This window comes from Sphaerodactylus townsendi, linkage group LG10 (genome assembly GCF_021028975.2).
Source record: "Sphaerodactylus townsendi isolate TG3544 linkage group LG10, MPM_Stown_v2.3, whole genome shotgun sequence".
Lineage (NCBI taxonomy): Eukaryota > Metazoa > Chordata > Lepidosauria > Squamata > Sphaerodactylidae > Sphaerodactylus > Sphaerodactylus townsendi.
Genome location: NC_059434.1, coordinates 76153282 through 76181232, shown reverse-complemented (window position 1 = coordinate 76181232; position 27951 = coordinate 76153282). Strand labels below are relative to the sequence as shown.

Here is a 27951-nt window from a genome sequence, read left to right as displayed (position 1 = left end):
GGGGCGGCGTTTACCGCCAGGCACGTCGTATTTGGGCCGTGCAGAAACGGCCTTCCTTTGGCTGCTGCATACCAAATGTAAACCACAATGATCTGAAATTGTGTACCATGGTCAACTGGGAGTTGTTTTGACATCTGTTATGAACCATTCTGTTCTGCTATGCAGAGCAAAACAGTATCCCTCTCTCTCCATGATCATCCATACTCTACTACTTGGAGAACGAGAGGCATTTCCTTAAAGGCCATGAATTTCCTTATGGTGAAATGCCTTACAGTTTAGTATGATATTGTACTACAGCCTTAAGCGCCCCAAAATAGGCACTTTTTGTACTGTTGGATATTGTTCTATTGTCACATGGTGACTGGACTTTTGTATTTTATAATATTGACTGTAAATTGTAATTGGATGTTTCCACTTCATATAGACCATTGCATTCACAGCATGGTAACCTTGGAGTTACTGCTTCTGGATTTTTGTTGCCCATAACCACTGGTGGGATTCAGCAGGTTTGTACCACTTCGGCAGAACCGGTTGTTAAAATGGTGCTTGTAAACAAACAGTAGTTAAATTGGGGTGCTGTGGGGTTTCTGAGCTGTATGGGGGGTTCTCGCAGCATTCTCTCCTGACGTTTCACCTACATCGGTGGCTGGCATCTTCAGAGGATCTGAAGATAATTAAATTATTTAAATCCCACCATTGGAACCGGTTGTTAAATTATTTTAATCCCACCACTGCCCATAACCCCACCCTCTTCAATTGTATGTGAAATGTCTTACATGCCAGGATTAGTTCCAAAGCTCAAGTCCAAAATGGTGATAAATGGGTCTGTACTCTGTACAGGCTTCACATTTATAAAATATTTTTGGCTGACTGGCAGGAGGAAAAAGAGGAGGAGGAATGAAGATGAAGCACAGAGCCATTTAGTGCTACAGAACTGTAGATGACTCCAGCCAGGAGAAGGACAATAGACTGTCAGCGACCCTCCTAAAGTCATAGCTGCACCTAAGAAAATCAGCTTCAGATTAATAAGGGACTATGTAGGCACAAAAGTAAACATGAAAATATAGAGTGTCTGCTTGGGTAGGAACCAAGATGGAGATGATAAAGCCCCTGAGTAGGTTGAGGAAGCTATTTTAGCTCTTCTCTGGCATTTAGACATTCTTACACCAGCACTCCATCTTAACTCCAGAGAATGGCCTTGCTGAAACCATATCAAAGGGGTACCCCAAATTTTAAATAAGATAATGGGTGATCTCCAAATGCTTGCAATTTCAAGATTTAAGCAGCTAACCCTTAATTAACATTCTTAAAAGAATGTTGAAAAATAAACATAACACGCAGTTTGAAAGAATGATTTGGGCAGTTTTGAATTGGACAGAAGAAAACACAATTTAATTTTTTGGAGCTAGCTGTCGAAAAACAATATGAAGGAGGGTTATTGTGGCTTCAGAGGACTGTTGCTGATTTAGTAATAATATTGATGGTTTTTGTGCCAATTTGCTTCTTAGCTACTTAGCACCTGCACATTTGTAAATAAATACTATTTTTAAAAAACCAAGCATCTAATACTCTACCCTTATACCAAGGATGACTCTGTAAAGCTAACCTGGAACATCCTACCATTCAGGGAATTGGGGTGCACCAAACACCACTATTCTCTCCTTTGCAGATTGTTTGTATGTTCATTACTTAAGTACAGAATCTACTATCTGGCACAAAAATGTAGCATTGCAAAGTGCTGAGCTTTTCTGTAGCTCCCATGAAAAGCATGGAAACATATGGTGTTTGTGGTAATAGGCTATTTTATGGGGAGTACTGCTAAGAGACTCCCAAATCCTGTCTTACAGAATCCCTAATTATGAAGTAGCACTGTTGAGTTTATTATGATATGCAGAACTATACAAGCTGCAGATCCTATTGCTGAATTCAGCTGTTCCTATTTGAGATAACAGAGAAATGATCTTCTAAATCACAAAGTCATTAACATGATTGTGATCTGACTTTCACAAGCACGTTTCAAAAGAGGCATGGTACCATTTGGCAGGACAGTGCTGGTAAAAAAAAACTAGAACGAATTCTGGAATTTGGACCGCTATGAAAAGACTGCAAATTAACCATTTTTGGGGGGTGCTGTGTGGTTTCCGGGCTGTATGGCCGTGTTCTAGCAGCATTCTCTCCTGACGTTTCGCCTGCATCTGTGGCTGGCATCTTTGGAGGATCCTCTGAAGATGCCAGCCACAGATGCAGGCGTAAACGCCAGGGAGAGAATCTTCTTTAACTATTACTTCGCCATACAGCTTCGAAACCACACAGCACTCAAATCGATGGCCATGAAAGCCTTCGACAATACATTAACCATTTTTTTATGTGGAATTTATAATATACATAGATAACCTGCAGATATCCAAAATTTGGGGCACCAGTTTCCTGATTTGAGGAATTTACAAGGTTTCATCTGGGATTACTAGCATGAACTTGTAAACACTGAATATTCATCATATTCCAGCCTTTTTTTAAAAAAGCCTTCCCTTTACGGTCTCATTTTACTATGTCTTGTTAGTTATCTGTAGCCAGTCAGATGCCCATTAAGGATTCTGCTGAGCGTGGCTACTGACCTCAATTTCAGCAACATGAGGCCTTTGAGCGACCTGCAGAGAGAGCACATCTTGGATGAAGATTTTCTGATGAAGACATGGCTGAGGAAAACAGGGGACCTCAATGGCTTATGTGCATCTCTCTTTTTCTTTTTAATTGAATAGATCACTATCATTAACAACCACAGAATATAGCAATGTCACTGAAGCAAGCATGCTACTGGGTTGGAGGAGCTCGACCATACTTTCAGCTAACAGAAGAGACATCCGCTAATTTTCACTAATGGAAGTAATTCCCAAGGTATCACCCAAGGGCACCATGGTGTCCAAAAATATTTTCCTGATCCTGCTTGCTTTTTAAAAGAAAGCAACTCTCCTCCAAGAAAATAAGTCAGTCCTCCTGGCCTTGCACCATGTCATTGGAACAGGAAGTAATTCAGAGGAATTACTTCGGGGGTGTGCTTTTGGAAACAGCTGCCTCATCATAAAAAGATTCTTGGCTTGAAACTTCCCAGCTCTTTGCCATGGCCCTTCTGGCAGCCATGTGGTGGTGGCACCCAATACCTTGACACACAATTCCAAAAATATCTAAAGATTCAACAGTTTTCAGGACCCCCGGGCTAGTGGGGCAGAATTTCCAAGCCTTCCCCCTCCCATTGCAGCCTGTTGATCTCTCCACACTGCCCTGGGGGACACCAGATGCCCCAGGGACAATCTGGAAGGAGACTCAGAGGGGGGAAATGGGCAAAAACCAGCCCCCTTCCATCACCAGAAATTGTTGCCGGAATTCAACCTATGAGCTGAAAATCCTCATCCTGAATGGTGGCATTCTGGCAAGCTATAATCTGCTGCTACAGGAAAATATCCTTCAGCTTTATGGGCCCAGTAGCCCACACTAGCTTGGAAGACTAAGCAAGGGTGGTACTCAGATGGAAGACCACCAAAGAAGACTGGGGCTGCTATGCAAAGGAAGGCAGTGGCAAATTACCTCCGCTCATCTCTTGCCCTGAAAACTTCATGATGAGCCTTTCATGATGAGACTGACTTTCATGAGCCTTCATGATGAGACTGACTCATGATCTTTCAGTATCTTCCTGCAATGGAACTTCATGGGGTCACCATGAGTTGGCTGCAATTTGTCCCCAGTCTTTCCCTGCGTTTTACAGTTGCAGGAAGATACTGAAAGATAAGTAGGCTCATCATTTGTGCAGGGTGACAGTATGGTCAAACCTGGAATGTTTGGTTGTATTGAAATCAAGGAAGGGCTTGGTGGGATTTAAGCAATGCAACAGTTGTGGATGAACTTTTGAAGCTGAAGTACAGATTTCAGAGGTATTCAGTGCTCAAAGTTTACCCTATGCTGTTTCACACACACAAAAAGTCATTAATGAAAGTTCCAGATCTGTCTGGCAAAGCCCAAGGATGTGGAGTTTGGATCTAGGCTTATAGTCCTTTGCCATCTAGTCATACTATACTGGCTATGAAAGGCTTGTGATTGCTCGGATTCAATGGCCTCTGTAGGACAAAGATTAACACAAGCCTTACCATGAGCAAATGGTCACAGGATGCTAAGGCTGAGCCTTTTTCAGGCAAACAAAATCCTATTGTCCAGGCTGGGGACCCTAGCTGTCATTAATCTAGCAGAAGACCTTGTTGTGAAGAAACGAAGAAGTTCTCTTGGTGTCATGCAATGAATTCAAAGCTGTGTTTGTGGGAAAAGGTGAATATCACTTCCCTAAAACTATTCTTTCAGTTAAAGAGTTGAGATTACTTCCACTTTTATACTCAAGTTAATTTGACAAAGTAATTGATCGGGCTTCCTCTCAAGAATACAAGAACATAAGAACTAGACTGCTGGATCAGGCCAGAGTCCATCTAGTCCAGCACTCTGCTACTCACAGTGGCCCACCAGATGCCTTTGGGAACTATTTCCTATGTGCTATTTCTAAATTAAATTAGTATTCTTTACGGTGATTGGCCAGGTCCTACAAACTCACTTGTATATTGTTCATGTGTAACCTAAAAGTTGACCCAATGTATCCCCAAGCAAGGCATAAGCTGTTGCCAGAAATGTGGGAAAAACATCTTGCTTCACATTATAATGTTGTAAATAAACCTGAGAAAGCTTTCTTTGAACCACCATCAATCTCAGTCAGTGTGATTATATCCATGCGTATCCTTTCACAAGGAAGACCTCTGACAATTCACTGCCTCAGAGAGTTGTGGAGTCTTCTTCTTTAGAGGTTTTTCAACAGAGGCTGGATGAACATAGGTCGGGAGTGCTTTGACTGTGTGTTCCTGCATTGCAGGGGGTTGGACTTGATGGCTCATGGGGTCTCTTCCAGCCCTATGATTCTATGACTGTAACTTGATGAGCTTCAGAGGAGTACTCTCCTCTCTTCCTGAGTATTCAATGCTTCCATTCTAAAGATCTTTGCATGGAGAATGGGTCCTGATACAGAAGCAGAGTTGCATGTAAATGCCAGATTCTGCTCATGGACTGCCCTTAATGGGGGTAGGATGCATGGCTCTGCATGTGGCAGTGAAGACAACCATTTGTGCCAGCAAAGGCAGTTTGAGTACTCCAATGTGTATTGAATATTTTCTTGCCTGGCGAGTACAAGAAAATCTGTGCAACACAGTCCAGGTTTGCTAAATTAGGCACAATTCATTGCATGTAAATTGTTATTCTAATGAGCGTCTTCTGTGGATTTATGCGTTATTGTCCCTTGTCTGATGCAGCTGCACAGGCTCTTTGCCATGTTCTTACGGCACGAATGATATCTCAACGCTTTTTTTTCTTAATGCGACTTGATAAAAGCATAATCAAATTAATTTTAAAGACAACTGTAAATCAGGCATTTATAATGCCATAAAATATCTGTGCGCACACGGATGACTAAAAAATCTAACCCCAAAATTAATGCAGACATTTAAACAGCATTATAATTTGCAATTAAGCCATGCTGATCTATTTCAGAAACAGCTCGGAAAAGAATTTATTTACCAGTTCTTAAGAGCGGCGGCACATCTTAATGAGAATGTAATTTCTCCCTTTTTCTTTCTAGCTGCTTTAGCCTCTCATGTTTGGGGGAGTAAATATATTTCCATTGATTCCATGGCACATACTCAGCGACCTAATATCTCCATTGTAGATCGTGAATAGAACATGTGCTGGCAAGCCAAAGGAATTCGCTCCCAGAGCTGCAAGGTTTAATCCTTCTGAGAACAGATGAAGATTTTTGTCATCCCTTGTTGATTTCCAAGGCTGCCAATTATATACGAAGGCCATCATTTTTTAACTTTGACACTGTTAACAGATACTACAGCTTTATGCGTATGAGACAGCATTCTATTTCACTGAACACTGACATGATGATCTTTGGATTAGGAGGAGAATTCTCTCACCCTAGAAAACACTATTTTGATTCCTTCAGGCTTGTCTGAAGTGGCTCTGCTTGGTTGTAATCCAACACAAATGCACTTTAGTTAATTGCCACATTTATAGTCCACCCTCCTTCCAAGGAACTCAGAACGTGGTTCTCTCTGTAAGAAAGTAACTGGCCCAAGACTAACCACTGAATTGCACAGTAAGTGTGGGATTTAATACTGGATTTCCCCAAGCTTTATGGTGATATCCTCACTGGCGATTAATCCTGGGATAGTCACCCAAAATATCCAGGTTCCCTCGAGATCTCCTCACAGCCGAACCACAGAACACAGATCAGCCCCATTTCTGGCACCACCACCCCCTTACCACGGGATTTTCCTGGACCTGTTTGTATATGCATCTTTTTGAAAAAACACTCCAGTGGGAGCTAATAGATGGGAACTGCACATTTGAGGGTCCATAACTTTAGCCCCCATGAACCAAACTTCACCAAACCTAAGTGGTATCGTCAGAAGAATCTCCTACTGATACCACCCAGGTTTTGTGAAGTTTGGTCCAGAGGGTCCAAAGCTATGGATTCCCCAAAGGGGTGCTTCATCTCCCATTGTTTTCAATGGGAGCTAATAGGAGATGGGGGCTAAACATTTGAGGGTCCATAACTTTGGCCCCATGAGCCAAAATTCACCAAACCTGGGTGGCATCATCAGGTCTCCTAAAGATACTCTGAAATGTTGGTGCTGCTAGCTTAACAATTGCACCCCTGACAGCCGGCATCCTCCCCCCAAGGGGCAGGCCTAGATGTCTTCACTAGAAACATGATGCAGTGAGGATGTTGGAACCTGGATGAAAAGGTGCCGATTTTTTTTTTTTTTTGAAACTTGGCTGTGTCCAGATTAAATTTTCAGTGGGAATTCGGCCTACCACACTTGTCTTAGATGAAGAGATTTCAGTGGACGTAAGGGTTTCTAATTCTACTGGATCGTGGTCCTTTTCTAAAATTCACTGTCATTTTCATTCTTCAGTACGAAGGATGGGAGATTAACAGAGGGTGAAGACCAATCAGCCATATAGAACAGAGAGGCTGCTTTGGAAGCTGCTTCATCATAATTCACTTAATACTGCCCCACTGTGAACTCTGAGATACCCGATTGGCTACTAACTACCATGTTTCCCCGAATATAAGACAGTGTCTTATATTAATTTTTGCTCCCAAAGATGCGCTATGTCTTATTTTCAGGGGATGTCTCATTTTTCTGTGTTCTGTTCGTCGAGCATACTTCCAAACAAAAACTTTGCTATGTCTTACTTTCGGGGGATCCCTTATATTTTGCACTTCAGCAAAACTTCTACTATGTCTTATTTTTTGGGGGATGTCTTATATTCGGGGGAACAGGGTATGACATCCACCACTGTAGCTCCATTTTGCAACTTTTTTCTTAGGCGGAAGGAAAACAAAAAATTATTAACGCCCAACTGAATTAATCTTAAGGTTCTTTAAAAAAAATGACAGCCAACCTTAATTATTTGAGGAGGGACATGCATGATGGCTGATAATACAATAGAAACGCCTGATAGACAATAACTAATACGTCTATCTCCCATATGAACTGTGAAGTTAGGTCATGCTGAATAAATCCGGTTTATATATTATATCTCTCTTCACCAAAAGCATGAATCAGCACAATTCCTTTGTTTTTAAAGCTTGCTCCTTTAGGAAATTTGTCTTACAGCCCCTGATAAGAAACCTTCTCAAGGAGAAAGAGAAGGTCAGGATTCCTACAGAGGAGCTAAAACATGATATCAGCATTACAGTCCTGCCCATTCTGTTGTCCCTTCCAAGAATAAGCTGCAAAACAAAAATTTACAAGTAGGTACCCACAAATATGTTTTATTAATCTGCCCAGCTGTGTCCCACAGGGCAATTTTTCAAGAGAAGTGCTCACATATTATGCATATTATTTATTTTTCAACTTCACAGGTAGTGGTTGATGGTGCAGAGTAGCCAAAGTGGCAAACTACCATATTCCTCAGTCCACCAGTATTGCTGCTCCTTCCAAGCCTTCTCTGTATCACTGGTTACAGGAGAAGCAGGTGGCATCCAGACATAAGGCTTTCTCAGGCCCTTTCCGCACGGCGGCGGCAGGGCTTCTCCACCGGCGGAGGTGTGGGGACTGCTCGCACGAGCAGTCCCGGCTCCTTCCCTAGCCAGAGAGGCGGCTCCGCACGGAGCCACCTCTCGGTCACCCTCCCACACTCACCTGCCTCTCCAGCGCCGTTCTGGAGGGCTGCAAGGGGCCACTGCCCTCCGGAATCAGCATGGGGGGCCCGGCGAGATCCTCAGAGCGGCGGCTGGCAAGTGAAGCGGCCTGAGGAAAGGGGCGGCTTCCCTGTGGTGCAGTTTGCACCGCGCCAATGGGAAGCTGTCCCTTCTCAACAACCTCGCTCATGGAGCGAGGTGGGAAAATGGCAGATTTGCACCGCTGGGGGAGAGCGAGGACGGCGCTGCTGCGATGCAGCAGCGCCTCCTATGCGAACAGCTCCCTAGGGACGGCATTTTTGCCGTCCCTAGGATGCTGTTTTTGGCCCATGCGGAAAGGGCCTCAGAGTCGGTGTCTCTGTTTTGGAATGCCCAGCATCTTAAAGTTTGCCCGGTACCTACCTTACTTTCTTTTAGGCCACAGGCCAAAATATTTGTTATAACCCAGGATTTCAACTGAAAGGTTCCATCTTTTTCTCTTTTCGAAACTGTTTTATGTCATGCTTCTACCAAAATGGTCAAAGGTCTGGAATCCATGCCCTACGAGGAGAGACTTAGGGAGATGGGTATGTTTAGTTCGGTGAAGAGAAGGTGAAGAGGTGACATGATAGCCATGTTCAGATATTTGAAGGGATGTCATGTTGGGGAGGGAGCAAGCTGGTTTTCTGCAGCTCCAGAGACTAGGACCAGGAGTAATGGATTCAAGGTGAAGGAAAAGAGATGGTAAGGGCTGTTCAACAGTGGGATACACTATCTCAGAGTGTGGTGGAGTCTCCTTCTTTGGAGGTTTTTAAAGAGAGGCTGAATAGCCATCTTTCAGGGGTGCTTTGATTATGTGTTCCTGCATTGCAGGGGGTTGGACTTGATGGTCCTTGAGGTCTCTTCCAATTCTATGATTCTAGGCCAGTGATGGCGAACCTCTGGCACCCGTGCCACACATGATGAACTCTGTGTGTGCGGGCGGAAAATCACACAACCCACACACACACATCTAGGCTGGCCTGGGCCACTGAGCACGACGTGCGCGCACTGTGGTGAGCAGGGAGGACTCGGCTGGTGTCTGTGCTCTGGGTGGCTGCTGCCTGAGGGGGAGGGGCACAGAGGAGGCAGAGATGCTAGAGAGGCACAGAGCAGTGCGAGCAGGACTTGCTGGAGGCTAGAGCAGGCTGGCCCCCGCTCGAGCGGGTGGGGCGGAGGAAGAGGGAGCCAGCTGGTTTTTTCTGAATTAAAACCTCAGCATTCGGGTTAAATTGCCGGGTTGGCACTTTGCAATAAATAAGCGGGGTTTGGGTTGCAATTTGGGCACTCGGTCTCAAAAAGGTTCGCCCTCACTGTTCTAGGCTGAGAATTGTTTCAACAATACTGTTTTAGGCTGCCCAATCTCTGTTTTATGCTGTTTTTAAGCCCAACTTTGTTTTCAGTGGCTTTTTTGTGGCTTTTTTATTGTTTTACTTCACATCTCTGGAGAGATGGCATGTGGATTTTCTAAATAAAGATCACTGTAGGAAGAATTAAGGCACCCCTGGTCTTCGTGTGGCAACTGTCTCTTGAGTGAAAGCACATTCCAGGACAACCATCAAAAAGTAATTCCTTTCTGCAAGATGGGAGAGCTGTTTATGCACAATACAAAGAAGCGAAATGTCATAATGACAGCATCTAAAATTATGCGTTATGTGTTTTTTTTTTCCATGTGGGCATCAGCAGCCTCCTTAGATAAACACTGGTGCAGGGAGAATTTGTGTAGCTCAGCATGATGTAACATTTTAAGGATGCAATTCTTCTGTGATAGTATACCCCAGTGGCCTGCTTCTAGAAATGCAATCACAGAACCGTAGTTACATGGGGAAATCTATCTCAGCTCCCAGAATCTCTTGTTATCATATACCAAAGCAAATAATGCCTGACTACAAGTAAACATTCTAGGCTTAGGCCATGCATCTAGCAATGTGATCACTCCAGGAGCATGAAGGGTTTGCTAGCCCAGTTTTGCAGTAAATAATTAATATAAACGGCTTATACTTAGGGTTATTTCCTCACTTATGGCAGGAAACTTGCAGGTAATTTCAGCTCTTGCCCGCTGATGCCAACCTGGTTGGCAAGTGGAAATGGGGGGGTCAAATAATGGTGTACAATTGCCTTGGAGAGAAAAATTAAAAAGGACAAAGCCTTTAGGACCGTGGTGGCAAACCTTTGGCACTCCAGATTTTATGGACTACAATTCCCATCAGCCCCTGCCAGCACAGCCAATTGGCCATGCTGGCAGGGGCTGATGAAAGTGTAGTCCCTCTTTGCCATCTGGAGTGCCAAGGTCTTTCCTACTGCTTTAGGAAGTTCTGACCATAGACTTTTTGGCAAATGCTAGAGCTACCTGGAAGAGACAAAAGATAGATCTAAGAATCACCATGAACTGTATAGCCAGAATAAATAATAATAATAATAATAAATAACTTCCTGAAAGTAGATGTCAACCCTCAACATATAGCCTTTGGTATGTATAGCGATATTTGAGTTTTTTTGCCATCCAAAGCAACTCAGTAGGATTTTCAAGCCAAGAGACACTCAGAGATGGTTTGCCGTTGCCTGGCTCTGTGTCACACCAGCGTGGTATAGTGGTGGACTCTAATCTGGAGAACCGGGTTTGATTCCACGCTCCTCCACATGAGCGGCAGACTCTAATCAAGCAGATTCTAAGAAGCTGTTTAATTGGCAAGTATTTCACCTCCCTGTTCCTGCCTGCATTTGCTGCTGTTCATAAGGAGATTGTACATGAAATCTAAAGAGTAATTGGCAAGAAAGATTTTTTAGCAACGAACAAGACTTTTAAAGGTCACATTAATCCATTATAAGTTATTAAAAAATAGGTTAACATGGGATTGAACATACAAACATTACAAACCTCGCCTAATTGGCATGGATTTGGCCATATTCTCTGATATGAGAGGAGAGTGTTTCTTAGAAATCTATTTTTATTGGCCTTGGGCAGGATGGAAATTAGTTGTTTAATTGGCACATATGACCACAAGGTTTTATTGGGGAAGGAGGTTGTCTCAGCAATTTACATTTTTATTAGTTTTGTTCTGTTTTAGTATTGTTGGTGTCACAGTCAGATCCATTATTCTCAATTTCTGATTTCACACCGACTCTAGAGTTCCCACAAACAAAAAAGGGGGAGGGGTAGAAATCAGCATTTGGCATGCAAATGGACATTTGGGAAACCTAAGCAGGCTTTTATATATGCAGATAATTCCCCGATTTGCAGTGATAAATGCCAGCCTGAAGAGCAAAACGAAGGATTAGCAAATGAATTATTTACATGTCCTGCTAAGGAGTTCAGATATAATATTAAGTACAAATGTGATAGGAAAACAGACATCTCTAGCAGAGGAGGAATCCATTTCAGACAACACGCTGAAAAAAAATTAACAGCAAATAAGAGTTCAAGATCTCTGTCAGGAAAAAAAATGCAAGGAATGTCTTTTTAAAAAAACAATTAAAATGCTTACCGTATGTTTTTAATCAGTCCTGGCCAATCCAGAATTCAAACTACCTGTCAACTGCATGGGTCAATTTTGCATGTCCTTGTTCCCATACATACCTGAAAGCCCCTTGACTGGCCAAAAGGCCATAATAAATATCTATCTATCTGAAAGCCCCTAGATCTGAGGATCCCCAATTTTACATAATCCCAACCACAGTTGATGGGATTCCGGGTTAAAGCCTGGGAGCCCCCTTCAAAGGTATCCATATAACAATGGACAACCCTCAGAAATTGATCAAAGTATGAATTAAAAGAAGAATGAAAATAATGATTTGTCTGCATTATTTGTACAAGACCTCAACCTACTGAGAGTTCCTGAAAAAACTGGTTCATCATATGAACTTCATATCGTCAATGAAAAGGGACTTGTGCACTTTTAAGAATCTCTTTCTGGCAGTCGGGGGGGGGGGGTCACTCCCTGCACATGTTCACAGGAATTGGTGTCTGTTATTACTTCACCTACAGTAGAACCTTGCAGTTGTTGGACAATCTCCTCGTAGAGATGACACCTTTGCATAACAAGCAGAGTGCACGGAGGCTGGAGCACAGCGGAAGCATTTCCCAAACATGCGTGTGAGCTTTGGCACAAATAAAAGTCGGAGTCGTTTGTACTTTCTAATCTAATAAAAAGAGTATTTATTAGTGAACTCCATTCTGGATAGAAAGGTAGATAGATAGGTTTACTAATCTAATCTAGCTGGATGGGGATGGATGCACTCAGCATCCATCCTTTCTACGCACATGGTGCTGTAGAAGGTTGGAGAGCAAGAAAGAGAGTGGGAGATTGTGAGCCGGAAGGAAGGAAGTCCCTGAGAGTATCAGTCTAACATCAAAGGGATACTGCCAGCATGAAAAAGGTGTCAATCACTAGGTCTCTATCTAGCATCTGGCTTACTAGTAAAACCCCCTCTGTGGTTGAGGCAGGAAACAGTGTAAAGTCCTTCTCTTCCAACAGCAATGAAAGTAATTTCCATATCCAAGACTGAGAGATGTAGAAATAAGAATATGCCATCAAATCTCAACTGACTCATGCCAATTCCATGCACAGAATGTTCCAGGCAAGAGACAAGCAGAGATGGTTGGCCACTGATTTCCTTCCTTGGTGGTCTCCTGTTCAAGAACGAACTGTGGTTGATCCTGGTTATTTAATCAGCTTTGAAACATTTTGGCAGAATTATTCTTACTCCACAAGCTCCAGAGCCAAGTCCTGACAATGAACGGAAAACAACAGGTTTCCTCCAGGGGTGGGGCTGCTTCAATTTGAGTTGTGAACTCACTAACTGAAAGTTACTTCTTGGGCTAAGCAAACTGTCATGATGTTTTGTCTAAAAACAGACAAGGGTTCATACCTCAGAAATGATGGCCCACATCCCCAATGGTCACACATTAGACAAACACCCCTGCAACATCGTGCCACAGAAACTTGGCCAAGAGGGCATCAGAGACATCAAAATAAAGTGTATGCATATAACATTCAGTTGTGGCACCTTAGAAAGTAATGTGGCAGAAACCAAAGCCAGAAGTGTGATCCTGAGCTTGTAGATTGCACACACATATGGGTAAAAAAAAGATAACATTCCAGCTGTGGGACCACAAAGGCAGCTTGTGACATTTTTCCGCCTCGCTCAAGTGTATCAGTACGGTGACCAATCACAACAACAGTAATTGCTGGTAATCCAATCTTTCTAGCATTGCCCAGTTAATTTAACACTTGTAGTAGCAGAGGAAAAAGCATGGCCTTATCAAGACCAGGAACTTCTCCCTAGCACAGGTGTTAATTTAACATCACAAACCTAGGCAGACTGTATTATCGTCAGTTACGGCTACTGCGAAAGGTCACCGAACCCATGTTGTATGTGTCTGAGCTGTGCCAAGTACACTCTTGCATTTACACTCTTGCATTTCACAGCATTCCACTTCCATGCTTTGCTATATTCTTTTCCTGCGTCCCTCGACCAACTAACAATGGCAGTGGCGTAGGAGGTTAAGAGCTCGTATATCTAATCTGGAGGAACCGGGTTTGATTCCCAGCTCTGCCGCCTGAGCTGTGGAGGCTTATCTGGGGAATTCAGATTAGCCTGTGCACTCCCACACACGCCAGCTGGGTGACCTTGGGCTAGTCACAGTTCTTCAGAGCTCTCTCAGCTCCGCCCACCTCACAGGGTGTTTGTTGTGAGGGGGGAAGGGCAAGGAGATTGTAAGCCCCTTTGAGTCTCCTGCAGGAGAGAAAGGGGGGATATAAATCCAAACTCTTCTTCTTCTTCTTCTACCTAAGTCAGCCCAAATCCTAACTGGTCCCCACCAGAGGATGGGGGAGGGGTGTACGGTTGTCAGAGCCAGATTTGGAAACTCTTGGAGATTTGTGGATGGAACCCACGGAGAACAGGGACCTCAGTGGGCCACAGAGCCCACCCTCCAAAATATCCATTTTCTTCAAGGGAACTGATCACTGTAGTCTGGAAATGGCTGCAACTCTGGGCCATCTATAGGCCTACCTTCAGGCTGGCAACTCCAGCACATCTGAAGAAGCACAGTCTACACCACCGAAGCTTATGCCCTCAACAATCCTGTTGATCTTTAAAGTTTTATTTATCTACAGCAATAATTTTAATCTCGCTTTTCTCTCTGCAGCTCAGATCCAAAGCATCTTACAGCATTGTTTGCCTGGCTTCTGTTTTATCCTTGCAGCAAAACACTTGTGAAGTAGGTTCAGCTGCGAGAAAGCGACTGACTGGCTCCAGGTCACCCAGCAAACTCCCGCAGCTGAGCAGAGATTCGAACCTGGGTCACCCAGGTCTTTGCCCAACACTCTAACCATGACATCACACTGGCTCAAAAGTCTTGTCATCGTAACAGATTAATATACCTCCTCTTTAGAAGATTCTATCATATGCATTTACATTGATGTACTGTCAAACTTGCAGCCCTCCAGATGCTATGGACTACAGTTCCCATCATCCCCTGCCAGCATGATGCTGGTAGGGAATGATGGGAACTGTAGTCCATAACATCTGGAGAGCCGCAAGTTTGACACCTATTGTACACTAAGGGATTTTGTGGGGATGCTGAAGATTTTAGCAGCTCTTGGCTAAGCTATATGGGGATGTAAGACAAAGGCCCCTTCTGCACATGCAGAATAATGCACATTCATTTCACTTTCACAGTTATTTGAAAGTGGATTTTGCTATTCCTCACAGTAAAATCCAGCTGCAAAGTGGATTGAAAGTGCATTATTCTGCATGTGTGGAAGGGGCCAAAGAGAATGATCTTTAACCACCACTGGCTTAGCTGCTCTGATCCTACACACCTTAGGAACACCAGAACAAACACAATCGCTCAGTGGCCTTCCTGAGACTTGACAGACCTCCTGTTTTTGCACTGTTGTGTCTCATTCAGCTGACCCTGATTTTTCAGTCTGAAGCAGGATCACTAAGCACTTGTTATACAGGATCAGTGGATTGAATTCACTTGATAACTTAAACTTGTACAAAATACTGCCAGATGCCATTAGCTGCGCTGGTCAGACGTAGAAAGAGTTAAAGAAAGAAAATGGGAAAAAGAGACTTAGGCAAAGAGGAAGGCCAGAACAGACCTTCCATGTGTTCATGAACTATGATTCCCATCAGCCCATTCCAGCAGGGCCAATTGGCCATGCTAGGAGGGGCTGCTGGGAATTGTAGTCCATGAACAACTGGAAGGCCTGAGTTTGACACCTATGAGCTAAAGCAACTGAGGAGCACATGACAAAAAGAAGACTGCTAAAGATTTGCCCTTTTCAGACACTACAGTCATGCCTAGCTACAGAACTATGTGGTCATTTGTAATATGCATATTTTCCGTGCATAAACTGCTTTGGTGTGTACAAAGTATTAGATATTTCAGGGCTCACATTCGTCCATATTGGGATTGTAAACGTGTGGGTTGCCCCTGTTCACACACCATGTTAACTATACTAGAAGGATCCAGGGTTGCCAACCTCCAAGTGGGGCCTGGAGATCTTCCAGAATTACAACTACAGAGATCAGAGATCAGTTCTCCTGAAGAAAATGTTTGTTTCAATCCGCACATGCAGAATAATGCACTTTCAAACAGCTTTCAGTGCTCTTTGAAGCTGTGCGGAATAGCAAAATCCACTTGCAAACAGTTGTGAAAGTGGTTTGAAAATGCATTATTTTGCGAGTGCGGAAGGGGCCTCTGCTTTGCGCTACGGCAATATACCGCACCCTCCACAGGCTGTTCCCCGTTCCAGGAATTTCCCAACATGGGAGTTCACAACCGTAGAAGGAACATTGCTATCATGTGTGGTCCCAACACATGTGGTTGGTAGGCACACATGAAAAATGCTATGATTACCAAGGAATGTAGGGTAGAATGAAATGCCAGAGAAAAGAAAAGGGAGAGGAAATGCAGAAAAGAAAAAAGAACAAACACCGATATAGACATACACCAATATTGCAACTTCTGGAGTAAAGCTGATTGAAAAGCACATATTTGTTTAAACTAACAAGCCCAATGTTTGCCTTAAGGCTTCTGAAAGCAACTATCTGGATACATTATTTCAATTATTTTCTAAAGAAATGCAAATAGTACTTACCAGGGCTGTAGCCATTTTTTCTAGGAAATTGCTGGCTTTGCTCTATCTGTTTTCCATCCTGTATTTCCCAACAGGAGGGGATGGTTAAGAATACATGAAACTGCCTCATGCTAAACCTGACTAGGCACTGGTTGATCAAGGTCAGTGCTGTTTTCTACAGAAAATTAGATTTTTTTTTAAATTTACTACAACCCCAAAGTGGAGCAGTTCAGTATTGGCTACTCAGAATGGCAGAGGCTCTCCAGGATTTCAGGCAAAGGTCTTCCATATTGCTTAGAACAGTGATGGAGAATCTTTTAGAGACCGAATGCAAGGGGCAGAGCAAGGGGAAACTGCGATTGGGGCACCAGGCGCATGCCATGCCCCCGTGCGCCCCTGCCCTGAACTGGAATGCCCCGGAACGCCCTGACACACCCTCGCCATGCCCTTAGAATGCTCTGACCATGCCCTTTTGGGGGGTGTATGCCCAGTGCGTTGCACCCCCCTCATCCTCTTGGTGCTACGCCACTGCCGAGTGCCCAAACTGGGACGACAGCGCACATGCCCACAAAGAGGGCTCTGAGTGCCACCTCTGTCACGTGTGCCATAGGTTCATCATCACTGGCTTAGAAGAAGATTCTTTTTATTTAAACCCCGCCTTTCTCCCCTGTTAGGAGACTCGAGGCGGCTTACAACTTCTTCCTTTCCCCTCCCCACAACAGACACCTTGTGAGGTAGGTGGGGCTGAGAGACTTCTGAGAGAACTGTGACTGGCCCAAGATCACCCAGCAGGCTTCGTAAGTAGGAGCTGGGAAACACATCCAGTTCACCAGATAAGAGTCCACTGCTCATGTGGAGGAGTGGGGAATCAAATCTAGTTCTCCAGATTAGAATCCATAACCACTACACCTCACTGACTTATTAGGGTAAAGGTGCAAACACCGGGTCATTATTGACTCATGGGGTGATGTCACATTACATTTATTAGGCACTCTTTGTTTATGGGGTGGTTTGCCACTGCCTTCCCCATATTACTTGCTTCCTGACCTGTAAACTGGTGGTCCTGGGGACTGAACTATATAGATAGAACTATATAGATCTTCTGCATACTCTACCTTATCAGGACAGTGCAACCTCTACAGCTATGTGTGACGCCCTGACGAATTGCAAACAAGCTTCGAGTTTCATTATAAACCCTGAATCTCTGCCAGAAGCCTCAGAAATGGGCTCAGAGCAGTCAATCTGCCAGAGGCATCTGGGTCATAGCTGCGTTTTTGTACTAATGGCATCAGAGGCCATCAAGGTCCATGCAGACATTCTGAGTCATCTTCAGTGTTTAGTCTTCTGGAATAGTCATGATATATGTGCACAGACAATATTTTACAATCATGCACACTTGTCTCCAAATGAGATACAGATGTATTTTCTGAAATAGATAGAATACATGTGTCCAGATGATCAATTGATCTATATATATCTATATACAGAATTGTTCAGAATCGTCCCCAGCTATTCATATAATGAGTTCCCCCAGCTATCTCCACAACTGTTTGACTTGCAGATTCATAGGATGCTACTGCGTGCCATAGCTGTCAAATAAGCAGGGCCTCTTACTTGATCTCTTGCAACCTTGCAGCCTGTTTTGAAGGTACCTTCAAAACAGACTGAAACGCTGCCAAGAGATACAACCCTTGTGTTTCACCCCTGTATTTTTAGACAATGTGTTTTTTAAAAAAAACAAATATGGATGTAAGTCACCCAAGGCAAGTAGAACGTGCATTTCTCTTGGTGCGTCCAAAATAAATTCTCCATTAAAATGTATATAGCCTTGTAGATAAGAATCATAGAATCAGAGGCCCTTTCCGCACATGTGGAAAAGAGCGCCCCAGGTGCACTAAAAACAGCGTCCCTGGGGGAGAGTTAGCACAGCCGGCACTGCTGCATCGCAACCTGCCTCACAACCTGAGTGAGGTTTTTCGGAAGCAGCATCTTCCAACTGTGCGAACGGCAGCAGTTGGAAGGCGCCATTTCCCCTGCACTGTCCCTGAACGTCTACCTCGTCTCCTGGCTTCTGGCTCGTCGCAGAGGCCAGGGGACATGCCCCTCCCCCCTGGCCTGCGACTCCAGAGCCATTGCTCCAGCCTATAGGGGGGTGTCCCCTGGCCTCTGTGACCCACCGGAAGCCAGGAGACGAGGTAGGCATTCAGCGACGGTACAGTCTCTGTGAAGCGCCGCCGCCGCCTGCCGCCCTCCCGGGACCGTCCGTGCGAATGGTCTGGGGGGGTGAGTCGGCATTGTTTATGCCGATGCACCCCCGCACCGTTGCCATGCGGAAAGGACCAGAGAGTTGGAAGAGACCCCAAGGGCCATAAAGTCCAACCCCCTGCAATGCAGGGACATACAATCAAAGCACTCCCGACATATGCTCATCCAGCCTCTATTTAAAAACCTCCAAAGAAGGAGACTCCACCACTCTCTGAGGTAGTGAATTCCACTGTTGAACAACCCTGACGGTCAGGAAGTTCTTCCTAATGTTTAGGTGGAATCTCTTTTTCTTCACCTTAAGAGAGTTTGAAGTATTTCCCATACATTTTCTTGCATTATTCCCATACAACAGCCTAGTATGGCAGATCAGGATCAATATGCCCCATGCTGTAGGTAGTAGGGTAGAAGCTGAAAGATAACAGCTTGCCTATGACTACTCAGATCTGAGACAATGACTTTGCAGTTCAGTTTTCTCCATTTATGCCACAGAAAATGATGATGATTTAAACCCAGGCTCAACTGTAGACTAGCATGAACCAGATACACAGAATAGTTCATTCCTCATATATTTTAAATTAGATCATATGCTTCATTGTTATGTGGCAATCTCAAAGTTTTTAGAAAGGCATGGGTGTGTTTTCCATTATGCTTCAAGTTTCTGGGTTGGATCCAGTGTGGCATTTCCATGGGCACAAGGATCTCTGTCCACAGAGCATGACTTTCATGGCAACTCTGCTCTTCCGCAGCAGTTCAAAATGCTTCCGATATCCTGTTTCTATTCCACTTAACCAGGACCAGGATGGAAAGCGGGGAGGCATACTGCACTGCCTAAGTAGGGGAGCTACAAATGTTGTGCTGCACCAGTAGAAGTCTTTGCACCTGTGGGAAAGCTGAATTGGATCCAACTCCTCTCTCTTACCCATAGTTATTTATCTTTTTGCCTTTCAAAAAATGTCATAAGAATGAGCCAAGTCCCTCCTGCCTTCCAGTTAGCCTCCTTTGTCCTTCTTATGTTTTTGCCCCCATAACAGAAGCTTCTCACCATTCATTTAGCAAATGACTGGGGTCACGTTGCCATGGAAACGAGAAACATACACCTTGTAAAATGCACCTTCTGAAAACAAGAGTAAACAACGAAGCACGAGACAAAGGAAAAAGGCAAGATATTCAACAAGATTCCGCTCAAGCACTCGAGTTGCGACGTCCATCTCGCGGACTGTTGGCCAGAGAAACTCAAGTGGTCACTTGAAGTGGAAAGACATGCTCTCTCCAGACCACAGAGGAGCAGCAACAATCTCACCAGAGGTATCTACCACAACAAATTCTGATCAATATCTCAGCATCGCAGCAATACCTTCACTTCTACCTTGCCTCCTTTTGGATAAATATTTCAAACTCAAATATGAGCAACGCATGCTAGGTTAGACCAAGAGTCCAGATTGTCTCACACACACTCTGCCTCCAGTGCAACCAAGCACAAAACTCACAAGCAAAACAGCATGGAGGCATCTAGTCCCCATTGCTTTCCTTTAGCACCCAGAGGCATAGCTTTAAGGGAGAAGGGGGGCGACGCACCAGGTATGTGCCACTATGGGGGTGTGGCGGAGGCATGGTGGGACAGGATGGGGGAGTTCCAGGACGGGGGTGGAGGACGCTCCGGTACACCGGGTGCTTTTCCCCCTTGCTTCGCCTCTGTTAGGACCCAATAATCAAAAGTAAACTTCTATATTCAGAAATAGTAATCTGCCTTCTATTAACGTGTGCAACCTTTTGTTAAAGTCTCCTAAGCGGCTAGAAGCCACTGGCCTTTTACAGTCTTGTTTTACCACATATTTGGGGATCCTGTTAATATACGTGACCACCATTTTGTCGAAAGAGCAACCTCATTCACACAAGACGGCAATCATGTGATCTGGAGGACTCCATGGAGTGTATTCTCCCCATGGAGCAGCAGTGGCGTAGGAGGTTAAGAGCTCGTGTATGTAATCTGGAGAACCGGGTTTGATTCCCAGCTATGCCATTTGGGTTGTGGAGGCTTATCTGGGGAATTCAGATTAGCCTGTGTACTCCCACACACGCCAGCTGGGTGACCTTGGGCTAGTCACAGCTTCTTGGAGCTCTCTCAGTCCAACCACCTCACAGGGTGTTTGTTGTGAGGGGGGAAGGGCAAGGAGATTGTAAGCCCCTTTGAGTCTCCTACAGGAAAGAAAGGGGGATATAAATCCAAACTCTTCTTCTTCTTCTACATGTAGAAAAATGTGATGCCTGAAAAGGGTGATTGTAGGAACAAATATCATTATTACATATACATTGTGTGCAATGGGGTTTTCTTTTAATCAGCCTTGGACTTACTGCCAATCAATTTCCTCTGCTCCTCTCTTTCCTTCTGACAATAGACTATATAGGCAGCAATTCTCCACATTGGCCTGAGGTACAGAAGAATCTCTCCCAATGCATTCAACAGGAGATGCCGTGGGGCCATTTGCATGAAAAGCAGACTCCATATCACTGTATCGCACCCCCTCCCCATTCCAGCATTATGAGACATATACCAGGGACTTCAATCTCTCTTTTCATGTTTTTTTTTACTACTTCCATCAGAATCCAGTCTTAATTGTCCATTTCTAAAATAGAACACCCTAACCTCTTTAACCTTTTTCTCAAACAGCAGATGCTGTAACCCCCTGGCCATTTCAGTTTTACAATGAAATCACAAGTGACATCCTAAAATATACGCTGAAAATAACACAAGTGGTCACATTAGGGTAAAGAGGCGCCTTTGAAAAGGATGGTGACAAAAGAATCCACCTAGGGGTTAGCAGAAGCTTCTCCAGAACTCTTCACAGCTTGTGATATTCCTTCATCTGGTGGGAAAGAGTTCAAAGGAATCTCTTTTGTGGCTGTATTCAGGGACCGTTACCTGCCGGGTGATGATCAAATTCTTAAAGGCAGACTACCCTCAATCACGAAGAAAATGCTGCAACTTTATTAGAATCAATGTATATTCACCTAACCATTTTTTAAAAAAACTTATAATTTATAAAGCTAACTGAATAAGAGAATCTAGATTAAGAAGATACCCGTCATTATTGTAATCCTGCCATAGTTTAGACAATTCTAAAAAACAACAACTATAGAAGTATGTTAAAGACCCTTAAAATGGAGTGACTTAAAGTTCAGTCCTTAAAAAGGTTTTGCATCCTTCGAAACCCATTTGCATCAACTGACATAAAAGGCTGTAACTTTGTTTAGGACCATGCTGTTAAAATAGACATCTTTTTAAAATTATTATTATTGGAGGGAGCTAAGCTATCACAGGCATTTCCCTTATCTTGACAGCTCTTCTTAACAGAATGCACCACAAAGTGAAACTTTTTTATTATGAGTTACCCACTACTGTGTTATCCATTTTAGGTATCCATCGAATGAAAAGCAGAGGCAAATATTTATTAATAAATATCATTGCTCTCTTTGGATTGAGTTCTTTTATCTAGTGTGTTTTATTAGTAGTAGTGTTCACTGGGGATAATCAAAGTGCATGACACTATCAGAATAAAAACAGAGAGAAAGAGAAAGACACAGAGATTTGCTCTCAAAAAAAATTACAATTTAAGATTAAGCATTTTGGGAAAGTGGGAAGTTGGGGAAAAAAACAGGAATCAAATGTCCCCCATGCATTCTGCCTTCATTTTAGTAGGACAGGGGTCTTCAAACTATGGCCCTCCAGATGTTCATAGACTACAATTCCCATGAGCCCTACCACTTGGCCATGCTGGCAGGGGCTGATGGGAATTGCAGTCCATGAACATCTGGAGGGCCATAGTTTGAAGACCCCTGTAGTAGGGGATCAGGACCAACAGGTTTGGCCCAAGCCTTCTAAGGAGAATAGGGTTTGGAGGAGGGAAAATAAGGAGGTGAAGTTCTCTGTACACAGTTCAACATCAGTGACCTTAAGAAGGTGGCTTATAAAATAACTGGTTTGCCTAGCCCAGTATTTTTCTGCTCTGACTGGTGGTGGCCCTCCTTGGTCAAGGGTATTTCCCAGGTCTGCTGCCTGGAGTCCTTTAATCAGAGACACCTGTGATACACGGGAGGGTAATATGACTAAACTATGAGCTCTCCACCCTGAAATCTAAAAATACTTCAGCCCTGTCCTCCATGTCAGGGTTTACTCATGGCCCTTCCAGCATTACAATGAGGAACGTAAGCCAGTCCTCCCGTTTCACCACTTTTCAGATTTGCTGTATAAATGAGCTATGCTCTCTGCTGCAGTGCAGATGAACTGCATGCAACTGTGGTAGCAAAGGGACTTTAAGATGTCTTGCTCAGCTGTTAGAGAATCCAGGCTGAAAATGTCCAAATGCAACTTTAGTTCAAAGGAAGGAAGAGAGAGCAGCACACGCTGAGCTGTATTAAAACATAGCTCACAATCAGCTAAGAAATCACCAGTTTCGATTCCACACTAGCCATCTCCAAACCTCAGTCATCCCCTGCCTTGCATCTGCAAAATGGGGATAACAATAACATCCAACTTTGCTATGTCTACTGGTGCAACACGTGTGAGAGTCTTTCAAAACCCTGAACCACTAGACAAAATGCAAAATGAAAGTAGTAACTGTTTCAAGGTTCTGCACTGATGAAACTGGTGAGTTTGGTCTGAAGGCCTAGCAACACTTACAAAAAGCAAAGCAAAACAGAGGATTCAGCATTCCCTAAAATTTATTTATTTATTTATTTATTAAATTTATAGGCCGCCTCATCCCCAAAGGGCTCGAGGCGGTTCACAACATAACTGTTTCCAGAACAGTAAATCAATATAACATAAAATCTAACTCATTAAAATTCAGCAGCAATTAAAACAATAAATACAGATTAAACAACAAGGTTGTGTAAAAACACACACACACAGGCGCCCAGTCTAAAGGCCAAAGGAGAAGGGAGGAGAGGCAAGGCCCAGGATGGAATCAGGGCCCTACCAGGATGGAAAAGGCAGCTTAGTTCCAGTTTCAGTGGGGGGCAATAGAACCGCGGCCAGCCCCTCCAAAAGCCCGGTGGAATAGCTCTGTCTTACAGCTCTTCCTCTCCATTATTCCTTTACATTTGTCCCCAGTAGCTTTGAAAAAGCTGCAAGATATTCTAAGACACTGAAAAGTCATGCACTTTTTTTTTACTAGTGTTAAGCACTGTTCCTACATTACAGCAGAGTTTATACACCTCTAAAAAGACTATTTTTCCCAGAAGCCTCCATCTCTGTAGATGGTGCTATAGTAAGCAGAAAAAATGAAGGCTTGCAGCAAACATAGCCTCATTTTGATTAGTATAAAACCCGGCCTCTTCGCCAGGCTTTTTAAGCAAACATGCGTGTAAGGATGCTGAATACAGAAGAAAGAGAGATCTCAATTGGCAATCATGGCTTCCGACGGTGTCAAGGGAATGATCTCGAGGCCTGTGCTGCTGGCCCTGTATTGTTCAAGCCTCACAGGCCTCAGCCCAGTCAGTACCTGCAAGGGAGACTGGCTAGAAACCCATTTGCAATTACTTGTTATTCTGGTTCAGTGGAGTAGCTCTTTTCTTCCTGCCCATTACCCCCAATGGCTCAAGAAAGCAGCACAAATGGTATGAAAACATTCATTCGTATTGGAGTCACGTCAACAAGGCCTTCCATAAAGCCAAAAAAACCCAAAAAAAACAACCACCACAAGTTCATTCCCAGAATATTCCTTTCATTTCAGTTTCTATCCCGATTCCCTCCCTCCCTCCCACGCAGCTTCAAAACGGTTAACATCAGCTTAAAGGATGATGCGTAAAAGTTACCCCATGACGGTCTGAACCTTGAGGAATTAAAAGTGGATGTAGAAATTGATTTTTTCAGAACAATCAGCACAAACTGGGCTGCCAAAACCTCTGTTTGGATTTTGTGCTGAGCTCATAAAGATGACCCTTTTGTGCGAGTGTGCGCGCGTGCGCACCAACCAACGGTTTTAAATCATATTTTTATGCTTCACCCTTGCTTTAAGATGCTCAGGGCATACAGGTCCTCTCATTTTATCCCCCCTGCCTCATGGGATAGATTAGGATGAGCTATTGACTAGGCCAAGGTCAGGCAGCCAGCTTTACGGCCCTACAGGTATCTGATCCCAGGTCTCCTTGGTGTACGTCGAGCACTCTGCCCACTGTGTAGTACAGTCTCACACATTCATTGATTTATGCTACTGTCATGTTCCTTTTCCCTGGCTTTTTTCAAACAGAAACGGAACCGATGTTCTCTGAGCTCCTGATCAACTCCATAATTCTCTGAAGGGTATTAGAAATTCTCAGTAAGGTTGCCAAACACAGCTAGGCCTTTTGCACGGTGCTCAACATTTCCCTACGCTATTTGCAAACAAAGCCGGAGCGTAAGTTTGCAGTGCCTTTAACAATACTTTCGTCTTTCCATTATCGACCCTGTGCTAGGAAACCATTAAAAAATGGCTACAGATAAGCCAGCAAAACACACACACACACCTCTCTTCTGGGAGCCGGTCATAAACAGCCTCTCCCAGCAAAGAACTAGCTACATGCACAACCTCAAACAACAAGAGAGCGGGCGACGAGTCTTGTTTTTCAGTAGTCAGCATGCAAGCAGAGATAGTCAAAGGCAGCTAGGACTTCTGTGCTAAATGATTCCCCTCCCACCTTTCCCAAATCATCCTGGCCCCGTGAAGCCTCTCTGCCATATGCCACAGTCACAAAACAGGATGCGTGCAAGAGACTACATGCCCCCACAACAGCGGAAAAGAGCAGGGGTCCACCTGAAAAGGATAAAGCGAGGCTCCTGATTTGATAGTTCAGACCACACCACTCCGGTCATTCAATAACAATGGAATTGGAGGGTGGGGGGAGCGACAATCGTTTCGTTCTGAATCAGTAAACGAGCAGGTATAATTTAGGGCTGTCAGATTTTACCCTTAGGGAGAGCCCTATTTCAAATCATCCACTCTTGGTAGCATCCCTTTGTTTTGATTTTTTTTTAATCTAGCAGCCCTACAAACGCTACCTCCTGGAACAGATATTAAAATAGCATAAGGGAAATTAATTAGTAAACACTGTGGAGGAAGAGCTGCCAAACACCCATTATTTTCCACCACCACCCCAACTAAACTGACAGGAATGGGTTACAAGATTTTGAGCGCCCCAAAGACATATTCGGCTGTTCGGCTCCCTCATTCTTGGGTTGTTTGGCTCCAGCCTGTTTGCATGTGGTGGACCCCAACACAAAATCGCTGCCTGTCTTTTCTCCATCAGCTCATCTCTCTCACACCCCCATGTCGATTGGCCTTGCAGGAGAAGATCAGCATCTTCCAAGCCGCCCAGGAAGCCTTTTTTAAAAAGTGAAAAATGTCAACCAGTATCATCTACGCCAACATCACCCTTTCTGTCTGTCCGTCTTCACGTTCTCTGTCGGAAAACAAAGAGAGGGACGGTTGCTATACTATAGGCAAGGATTTGCCATTCGCCAGGCTCTTGTTTGGAGGTGGGGGCGGGAAGTCACCCAGAGGAGAGCGAGAGAGGGAAGGATGGAAGAAACTGCATTGAAAGACCGGTTGAGGCTCTGCAGCAAAAAAAGGCACCCATGTAAACAAGACTACGGAGCGGATCACAAAGCGAGCCCAAAAGACAGGTCTGACCTCCAAGAGTCACCCAAACTGTGTGTCCATTTTGACAGCAACCCCGTCCCCACCACTACAGAAATGCCACTCGAGCATTTCATAACAGCCAGGTTGCGAGAGAGACCATTCCTGTAAATCCACATTGATTTCACTGCAGTCTTGATCAGATTTTGTGGGATGCCCCCACCCCCCACCCCTACTGACACATTCGCCCTCACCTCACAGCGTTTGGTATTCCCATAAAAAGCATCCTGGGCTCACGACACGACCATGCAAGAGTTATGCAAGCCTGCTGCGCTTATCTTAAGCAATAACTTCTGGGGGGGGAGGGGGGGATCCCCTTCCACAGGCACCAAAAAAAAAAAAATAATGATGCACAAAAGCTTCAGGTTTTCTTCTTTGCCTCCTAGACATCCCACCAACAGAGTTGCCCAGTCAGGCACTTTTCAGATTTATCGTTTGGGAGGGGGTGGGGGGGCAGGAGCATTGGAAGCCAACAGCGTTGGAGTCCCAAGCATTGGAAGCCAAGAGCCTCGGAGGGGGCCCTTTTCCAAGCCCTCCCCCCGTGCAAATAGGACGTTTGCTGCCATATGGATGTGACTTCATAAGGGGGGGGGGGTTTGGAGAAATGAAGGCGCAGCTTTTGCACGGTGTGGAGGAAGGGGGGGTTGACCCAAGCAGCGCTGTTTGCCCCCCACCCCCACCCCCTGTGAAAGCACGCCCTGTTTCTCACACCTGCTAAACAACCCCCCCCCCCCCCCACGCGGGCCAAGAGAAATGAATGGCCAATACGAACCCGGACCAGGGAAGGAGCAAGGCTGCGCCTGCAGTTTCCAACGGCGAGCTGCCTGCCTCTGTCGGCGCTTCCCCTCATGAACCTGCCTGCCTCTCCGCTCCCCCCCCCAAACCCTCCCCCTCCTCCTCCTCCTCCCCCCTCCCCTTTATTATGCTTCCGCCGCCATTCACGCCCCCCCCCCCTCTCCTCCCCGGCTCCCCTCACCTACCATTCCGCGCCCGTCTCTCCCGGGGCCGGCCGCCTTTACGCGCTCTTGGGCACCCGCATCCCGCAATTGCGGGGGAGGCAAAGATGGGCGCTGGGGGGGGGGGGGCAGCGGGGCGCGGGGGGGGGCAGGAGAGGGTTCGGCGGGGCGGGGAGGAGGCAGAGCAGGGCGGGCAGGTGGCCCTGGAGCCACCAGGTTGCAAGGGGAGGGGGAGACCAATAACAACAATAACAATAATACTCTCAGGGCTCAGGCAGCCAAAGCGAAAGGGGGGAGGGAAGCGAGGCGCGGGGCGGGGCGGGGGCTCCGGGGGTGGGAATCCAAGGCGGGCGGGCGGGCGGGCGGGCGGGTGGGGGGGGGGGGGGGGCCGCGGCTTGCTGAATCACTGCCTGGAGACCAGGGCGCACCGTGATGCTGCTGCTGCTGCTGCTGCTGCTGCCTGGGCCATTGTGGATGGAGCCGACCAGAGGAGGCAGGCGGGGAGGGCTTGGGGACCGGGGCTGCCATGGCAACGGGAAGGAGCGCACGTGACGTCAAAGCCCAGGGAGGGGTGGGGGGAGGAGGAGGAGAAAGGGAAAGAGGGGAGGGGGAGAGAGGAAGGACGAGCCTAAGCTGCAGTCCGGCCTGCTGTGCGAGTTGGTGGCGGAAAAGCTGCCCGGGAGCAGCGCGCAGGAGCTGGCCTG

At 45.2% G+C, this 27951-nt stretch overlaps 1 pseudogene; it reads right to left on the bottom strand.

The window, feature by feature from the left end:
* LOC125440223 overlaps positions 1–27120 on the bottom strand; it is a 162097-nt pseudogene extending 134977 nt beyond the window's left edge.
* Positions 27121–27951: the final 831 nt, after the last annotated feature.